Genomic DNA, 8,602 nt, shown 5'->3' with positions numbered 1-8,602 from the left:
CCTCTGAATTTTGATCACATGACCATGGGGTGCTGCAAGTGTAAATGTTCATAAGTCACTTTTGTCAATCCCGTATTATTATTATTATTATTATTATTATTATTATTATTATTATTATTAATTGGATTTGTATGCCGCCCCTCTCCGCAGACTCGGGGCGGCTAACAACAGCAGTAAAACAGTACAACAAAATCCAATACTAAAAAACAGTTAAAAAACCCAAAACCAGTCATACATACAAACATACCATGCATAAAATTGTAAAGGCCTAGGGGGAAAGTGTATCTTAGTTCCCCCATGCCTGGCGGCAAAGGTGGGTTTTAAGCAGCTTACGAAAGGCAAGGAGGGTGGGGGCAATTCTAATCTCTGGGGGGAGTTGGTTCCAGAGGGTCAGGGCCGCCACAGAGAAGGCTCTTCCCCTGGGTCCCGCCAAACGACATTGTTTAGTTGACGGGACCCGGAGAAGGCCAACTCTGTGGGACCTAATTGGTCGCTGGGATTCGTGCGGCAGAAGGCGGTCCTGGAGATAACTTGGCCCGGTGCCATGAAGGGCTTTATAGGTCATAACCAACACTTTGAATTGTGACCGGAAACTGATCGGCAACCAATGCAGACTGCGGAGTGTTGGAGTAACGGTCACTAGATGAAGGGTTTTTTAAGCAAAGGATTACTCATAGCTTATATTCAGGTAAGGTGAAGTCCTGATCTTTCCCCAGGCTTGAATGCTCCAGAAGGGTTAAGGCTATAGCCAGGGTATCAACAAGAGGGAAACAAACCCTCTTGTTCGGAGACTACAATTGGTCCAGAACACAGCTGCATGAGCTGTTGTGGGTGTGTCCAGGTAAACCCACACCATACCAACTTTCTATGAGCTACACTGGCTCCCAATCATTCTCTGGATGCAATGCAAGGTGTTAGTTATCACCTTTAAAGCTGTAGTGGCTTAGGACCAGATTACTTACGAGATTGCCTTCTGTCGCACACCTCTTAGTGACCAAGCCCAAGTCCAAGATGGCAGCTACAATCAAAGTGGCAGGACTTAAATTGCATGTTTGTGGCCAGCATCTTGACTCAGTTGATGCCCTCCTGCAGCCATCCCTGACTACAATTAATAATAATAATAATAATAATAATTTATTAGATTTGTATGCCACCCTTCTCCGAAGACTCGGGGTGGCTCACAACAGCAATAAAAACAGTATAACAATGGGACATATCTAATAATAAAATATATAAAACCCCCAACAATTAAAAACCATACAGCACATACACACCAAACGTGAAATATAATAAGCCTGGGGGAGATGTCTTAGTTCCCCCATGCCTGGCGATATAGGTGGATCTTGAGTAACTTGCGAAAGACAAGGAGGGTGGGGACCGTTCTAATCTCCTGGGGGAGTTGATTCCAGAGGGCCGGGGCCACCACAGAGAAGGCTCTTCCCCTTGGGCCCGCCAAACAACATTGTTTGGTCGAAGGGACCCAGAGAAGGCCAACTCTGTGGGACCTTATCAGCCGCTGGGATTCGTGCAGTAGAAGGTGGTTCCGGAGGTATTCTGGTCCAATGCCATGTAGGGCTTTAAAGGTCATTACCAACACTTTGAATTGTGACCGGAAACTGATCGGCAGCCAGTGCAGGCCACGGATAAATGGGAATCTAACTGGACATGCTGGCTGGAAGTTCAGAAAGTTTTAATCTTGGCACATCCAGAGGACAAGCTGAGAATGGCTGGTCTATGCCAGAGGTCTTCAAACCTAGCAACCTTTAAGACTTGTGGGCTGCAACTCCCAGAATTCTCCAACTAGCATAGCTGGCTGGAGAATTCTGGAAGTTGCAGTACATAAGCCTTAAAGTTGCCAAGTTTGGGGATCCCTGATCTATGCTGACAGAGCTAGTCACCACACTTATATGAACTTCTTGTAACTAAAGTGCCAAGATATCCCACCCACCCCCTGTGTCTTTGGCACATAGTGGCCATGTGTAACACAGAGACTACAGACCTGAAGAAGCTCCTTGGATGAGAAGCAAAACGTCTTCAAAGAAAAACAAGGAAGTCCAGCTGCCTCTTGAAAAAGCAGTTGTGGTACTACGATTGTACAAGTGTGTCTGGCCATCTCAAATGTAGAGCGTTTTCATAAAGAACGTGTTTTGGATTTAATCTTACTTCGCCCAATTGTTTCTGCAAGTCATGGAAGAATTTGGGACAAAAGTTTGAATGTACAGGTAGCGCTCGGACAGACAACCACAACTGAGCCCAAAATTGGATTTGCTAAGTGAAACATTTGTCAAGTTGAGTTTTACACCATTTTACTACTTTTCTTGCCACTGTTGCTAAGGAAATCACTGCCGTTGTTATGGTATTAATGCGGTTTTTCAGTGAATCTGCCTTCCCCATTGACTGCTTGGCTGAAGGTCGGAAAAGGTGATCACATGACCTCAGGACACTGCAGGCATCATAAATATGAACCAATTGCAAAGCATCCACATTTTGATCATGTTGACCAAAGGGATAATGCAACGGTCATAAGGGCAAAAATCCCAGGCATAAATCTCCTTTTTTTTTCAGTGCCGTTGTAACTTTGAACATTAAATGCACTGCAGGGATCCCCTTGCTTTAGATGGGATGCAGGAAAGAGTTGGAATTAAAGAGACAGCAATTAACCAACCAACAGCAGCCTTTCTATTGGGGCTCTGTCAACCTAAGCCAGTCCACACACACACACACACACATACATACACACACACACTTTTCCATCCTTCTCTTAGGCATATCAGGGCCATTCTTATCAGAGGAATGCATTCCTCTCTCCTTCTTCCCTAAAAAGGCTTAGACGATGCTCCACAGCTCTCTTTATAAAAAGCCCCCAGCCACTGGTATCCACACACATCGCCAGGAAACTGATCCCTTGCTGGCTGCCCATCATCCAGGTAAATCGGAGGGACCATTCTGTTACTTTGGGGAAGTTTAGGGTTGTATTTTTTTCCAGGTACATCATTTATTCCTGGTTGGAAAATAGATAATGAGCAAACAAGCAGTACGCTAGTTTGCTACATCCTTATGCTTTGCCCTTTCTTGATCCATGGGAAGGTCAGGCCAGCCTTCAAGAGGGGTTTTGCCCATCACCGCCTTGCTGTCCTTATGTGGACAGAATATTTAACATCGATGCAATACACGGGTTCCTAATGCCCTACCCGCTCTAGCAGAGTTTAACCCTATTAATGTAAAATGACAATTTAATTTCCCCAACTCTTAATCCTGGATTTTAAAGGCTGCTTTTGTTGCTGCTGTCCTTTAATCACTGCTTCTTTGTTTCTCCTGCCTTCTGTGTTGATGGGTATTGCCTTGTTCCCTGCCACACTGAGACCCCTTCAAGCTAATAAGGAATATTACTATGGGGAAGGGGCATCATTTTTTATCAGTCTGGCAACAAAAAAAAGGCTCTCTTGGAATATACAGAAGGAGGGTTTCCTGATCCTCACCACGGTATTGGGATTAGGTATTTTCTGCCAAGGCTAGAGCAATCTGGCATAACCCCAGCACAAAGGGTCGCAGGGCAAGGCTCACTGGGAACCAGTTCCTTGGAAGGAGGGGACCAGTAAACCTCGGTCTCAAAGAATCTCCGATCTAGCCTGGGGCTGGGCCCCACTGGCTGAAATTAAATAGACCCGTTTTTGTTTTGAATAAGTTTTGATCCTGGCAAGTACAGGTGGCTTACGACCATAATTGAGCCCTGCATTTATGTTGCCGAGTGAGAAGCTTGTTAAAGTGTTGCCCCATTTTACGATTTTTCCAGCCACAGTTGTCAATCATTGCTGCTTTTAGGTTAGCAACTTAATTATTAAATAAATCTGGCTCCCCTGTTGACTTTGCTCCTCCGAAAGTCGCAAAATGGGATCCCATGATCCCGGCACATTGCAACCATCATAAATATGAAATTTGATGGCCAAGCCTCCAAATTTTGATCGTGTGACTGTGGGGATGCTGAAAGGGTTAGGTTAGGGAAGCAGAAGTCAGGTTTTTTCCAGCACCTTTGTAGCTTCGAATGGCCACTAAATAAACTCTAGTAAATTGAGGACTACCTGCACACAATGAAAATAAAGTGAAAGAACTGATGGGAAGATGGGACAGGGTTAGAGCTTATAGGGTTGGTAGAATTCGAGACCCAGGTATAAAGAATAAAGTGGAATCACTCTATAATTTGTAAATATGGTAATGTTCTTGGTTTAAATTAATATTGAAAAGTACACCCTCCTTTTGATGGAGGGGTGTGAACGAATGATGTTGGGTGGTGGGAGCACACATCACTGTGCACTGTGTTTTATGTAGTGTGTATCTGTCATTATTTATTTATTGTACTTATAGGCCAGTGTTTTTCAACCAGTGTGCCGTGAGACATGGTCAGGTGTGCCGCGAACTCAGAAAGAAAGAGAGAGAGAAAGAAAGAAAGCAAGCAAGAGAGAGAGAGAGAGAGAACAAGAGAGAGAAAGAGAGAGAGAGAAAGAGAGAGAAATAAAGCAAGAGAGAGAGAGAAAGAGAGGGAGGGAAGGAGAAAGAAGGAGGCAGGGAGGGAGAGAGAGAAAGAGCAAAAAAGAGGAAGGAAGGAAGAGAAAGAAAGGGGGATGGAGAGAGAGAGAAAGGAAGGAAGTGAGAGAAAGAGGGAGGGAGAAAGAAATAGAGTGAAGGGGAGGGAGGGAGAGGATTTTTTTTGTCCAAACTTTTTTTAGCGCCCCCCACCCCCCACCCCCTCAATGTGCCCCAAGGTTTCGTAAATGTAAAAAATGTGCCGCGGCTCAAAAAAGGTTGAAAATCACTGTTATAGGCTGCTCATTCCAAAGCGGACATATTATTAAAAATTAATAAAATTTATTTTATTTTATTTTAAAAAAGGTCTACCTGCACACTGGCAGTAGTCGAAAGCTGCCTTGCCATTTCCACCTTTCTAGGGCTGAGAGAGAGTAACTGGCCAGCTGGTTTCTAAGTAAAATAGGACTGGTCCCCCACCTCCCACTCCTGATCTAAGCCATTGAATCAAAGTGGCTCAGCCCAAACAAGCATTGGCAGTGCTGTTCTTTTCATCAGCCAAAGAATAAGAGAGAGATAACAAAAGCTTTGAGAGAGCTTAGCAGCAGTGGGCAGCCCCCCCCCCAGCTTTATTTCTGAGTCTCGCAGCAGATGTTTTTGCAAGAGTGCTGAAGGGTTCGTTTCACACCTCACGCTAAGAATAAAGGCCTCCCAAGAAAGGGGAGGGGGCTGAACACGTAGCTGCTGTATTTTTGTTTTCCGATGGATTTCTGCCCGATACCTCTTCCCTCTGGCCAGCTTCCAACTATATCATCTTTGAGGGAGAAAGACAGAGAAAAAAAACATCTTATTTTAAAAGCCTTGCTTTAAAATAACCAGAGTTGGGAATTTAGCCTCAATCCAGCTTTCTGTAAAAATGGTTGTGGGGCTGCACGCACGCACACAATGCCATATCAAGTTGAGCGAACAAGCAGCCTTCCATCTGCTGTTGGTTTTGGAGCACGTGCTTTGCCTGCAAAGCTCACTGCCTCTTCCCTGTGGAACAACCTGGCCCCATTTTTGAAGCGATAAGAAGGCACAAATTTAGCAGCCCAAATTACTCAAGTGATAACAGGACGTCTCTTCTACAAGGTCTGGACAAATGCGAGTTTCCAGAGAGGCCGATGTTTGGCTGCAGGTGGGCCCTAGTGAGAAGCGGTATCTGAACTTAGAAAACAACAAGAGGTTTTCAAGAATGTTATAATTTCTGTATTACAGCCAGGGAAACGTTGCTCTTGCTCTTTTGTGTGATGATGGGCGGTGATCCAATGTTCTTTTAAAGTTCCAGGCCATAGTGACTCAATGTAAACCGCTCAAAACTCGACTGCAGAAAATACGACTTCAGCAACAGAGTGATCAATGCCTGGAATGCACTACCTGACTCTGTGGTTTATTCCCCCAACTCCAAAAACTTTAACCTTAAACCAGTGCTTCTCAAATAGTAGGGCAGGCCCTCCTGGGGGGGTGCAGAGCAATATGAGCCGGGGTGGCGCAGCAGGTAGAGTGCTGTACTGCAGGCCACTGAAGCTGACTTGTAGATCTGAAGGTCAGCGGTTCAAATCTCATCACCGGCTCAAGGTTGACTCAGCCTTCCATCCTTCCGAGGTGGGTAAAATGAGGACCCGGATTGTGGGGGCAATAGCCTAGCTCTGTTAAAAAAGTGCTATTGCTAACATGTTGTAAGCCGCCCTGAGTCTAAGGAGAAGGGTGGCATAAAAATCGAATAAATAAATAAATAAATAAATAAATATCTGGGGGGGGGACGTATGACCCCAGGGAACATGCTTTTTTTTTTTTTTGCCATAGGGAGTAAGGGTTTTGCACCAAACAATAACACACAGCACAGAGCAGGAGATATGAAGTGCAGATAACAAACCTTTAAGAAACACAATGGAAAAATTAACAGGGATGACTCCAACTTTACGCGCACTGCATTGGTTGCCAGTCGGTCTCCGAGCACAATTTAAGGTGTTGGTTATCATCTTTAAAGCCCTAAATGGCTCAGGACCAGACTATTTACAGGACCGCCTCCTCCCTCATATCTTGCAGTTGGCCTTCTCCAGGCCCCGTCTGCCAAACTATGTTGGTTGGCGGGACCTCGGGGTGGAGCCTTCTCTGTGGCAGCTCCGACCCTGTAGAATCAACTGTCCCAGAGATCCGCATTATCTCCATCCTATCGGTCTTCCGGAAAGCCATTAAGACATGGCTTTTCCGACAGGCCTGGAATTAGGGTGATTGCAAGTAGGTATGTTTTTCATATTGTTATTATTAATTTTTATTATTAGATTTTAACTTTTTATTGTTGTTGTATTTATTCTGATTGTTAGCTGCTCAGAGTCCGTTTGGAGTGAGCAGCATATAAATACAATGCAATACAATACAATACAATAAATAAATGGAAGGAAGGAAGGAAGGAAGGAAGGAAGGAAGGAAGGAAGGAAGAGACGGAGATAATGAGACAAATGTAAGTCTCCCAAAAGTTAAGATAAGGAAATATGACAAAGGGTATATAGCGCTTGGCTTCACTGTGACTATGGTGGGAGACGAGGAAAGACTGGTATGTTAACTGTATCTAAAAAATGTTGGCAGCGGACAGCATGAAGCCAAAAAAATTAAGGCGTCCCTTAAATACATTACACCCCAAACATACTGATAAGCCACTTGATTTTTTTCAGTGAAATGTGCTGAATATTGCAAACAATTGTCCTGGTGGAGAGTTGGGGGGCCGTGAAATGTTTTCTTTCTTCTAGGGGGGGGGGCTAACAAAATAATTGAGAAGCACTGCCTTAGACTATTTATAATTGACCTCTCTCCATTCCTAAGAGGTCTGTAAGGGGAGTGCATAAGCCCACCATAGTGCCTACGCTCCCTGTCCTGCTGTCCTATTCTCCAAATTTACCTGTACCTACTTTGCTTTTGTTTATGTTTAGACCATACCTGCTATCTTATACATGTTTTGACAAACAAACAAACAAAATAATAAGTTAGGCCAGCATAAGTAAATTTTCTCTTAAAACAAATGTGTCAACTTTAAGGTTTGTGGAGTTCAACTCCCAAAATTCCCCAATCAGCCAGCCATGCTCACCCAGGAGTAAACAAACCAAATTTTAGCTGAAGATGTAATGTGAATTCAGCCACACAAGATAATCTTCCATCAGCAGGAATCTTTCCACCAGCATACCTCACAGAATTGTTTTGCATAGGTTGAAGGGATGACTTTGTGTGATTATACACAAATAAATAAATGTTTAAATTGAAGTGACCTCTGGTAATCTCTCACAAAAATATTGCTATTGATTATTTAGTGTGCATTTGTTTCTTCTTAACAGGCTCATGCATCGTATTATGACTTGAATGTCTGAATTGTTCAGTATTTAAAGAGTTGCACATTACCATAAACATGCTAAAAATTAGCTTATTTATTTATTTATTCGATTTTTATGCCACCCTTCTCCTTAGACTCAGGGCGGCTTACAACATGTTAGCAATAGCACTTTTTAACAGAGCTAGGCTATTGCCCCCACAATCCGGGTCCTCACTGTACCCACCTCGGAAGGATGGAAGGCTGAGTCAACCTTGAGCCAGTGATGAGATTTGAACCGCTGACCTTCAGATCTACAAGTCAGCTTCGGTGGCCTGCAGTACAGCACTCTACCTGCTGCACCACCCCGGCTCTTCAATTAGCTTAATTAGCTCCACAAGTCTTAAAGTTGCCAAGTTTGGAGAACCTGCCCTAAAACATTTTTAGCAGACATGCAGGAAATATTTTATTATTTATTTATTAGATTTGTATGCTGTATTTGTATCATATTTATTAATATGATCTTATAGTGGTGAATTTGTTAATTTTTGTAGTGTGCTTATGATATGTACAATGATATAATTTGGCCAGGGGCCATTTCAATTTAAACATTTATTTATTCCTATATAATCTTCGGAGAGGGGCGGCATATAAATCTAAGTAATAAATAAATAAATAAAATCATCACTCCAAACTATGCAAAACAACCCTCTGAGGTAGGCAGGTGAAGAGATTCCTTCT

The 8,602-nt window shown here is 43.5% G+C and overlaps 1 protein-coding gene across 1 annotated transcript in view; it reads left to right on the top strand.

Moving 5' to 3' along the window:
* The first annotated feature begins 2,850 nt into the window (after positions 1–2,850).
* TNNI3 (troponin I3, cardiac type) overlaps positions 2,851–8,602 on the top strand; it is a 32,763-nt gene continuing 27,011 nt past the window's right edge. Inside the window, exon 1 of the mRNA XM_070730096.1 lies at positions 2,851–2,927. The gene's annotated coding sequence lies outside the window, so the exon portion shown is untranslated. The remainder of the gene's footprint in view (positions 2,928–8,602) is intronic.

Source organism: Erythrolamprus reginae, chromosome Z, assembly GCF_031021105.1.
Source record: "Erythrolamprus reginae isolate rEryReg1 chromosome Z, rEryReg1.hap1, whole genome shotgun sequence".
Taxonomy (NCBI): domain Eukaryota; kingdom Metazoa; phylum Chordata; class Lepidosauria; order Squamata; family Dipsadidae; genus Erythrolamprus; species Erythrolamprus reginae.
Note: the sequence above shows the minus strand (reverse complement) of the source record. Positions and strands in the feature narration are given on the sequence as shown.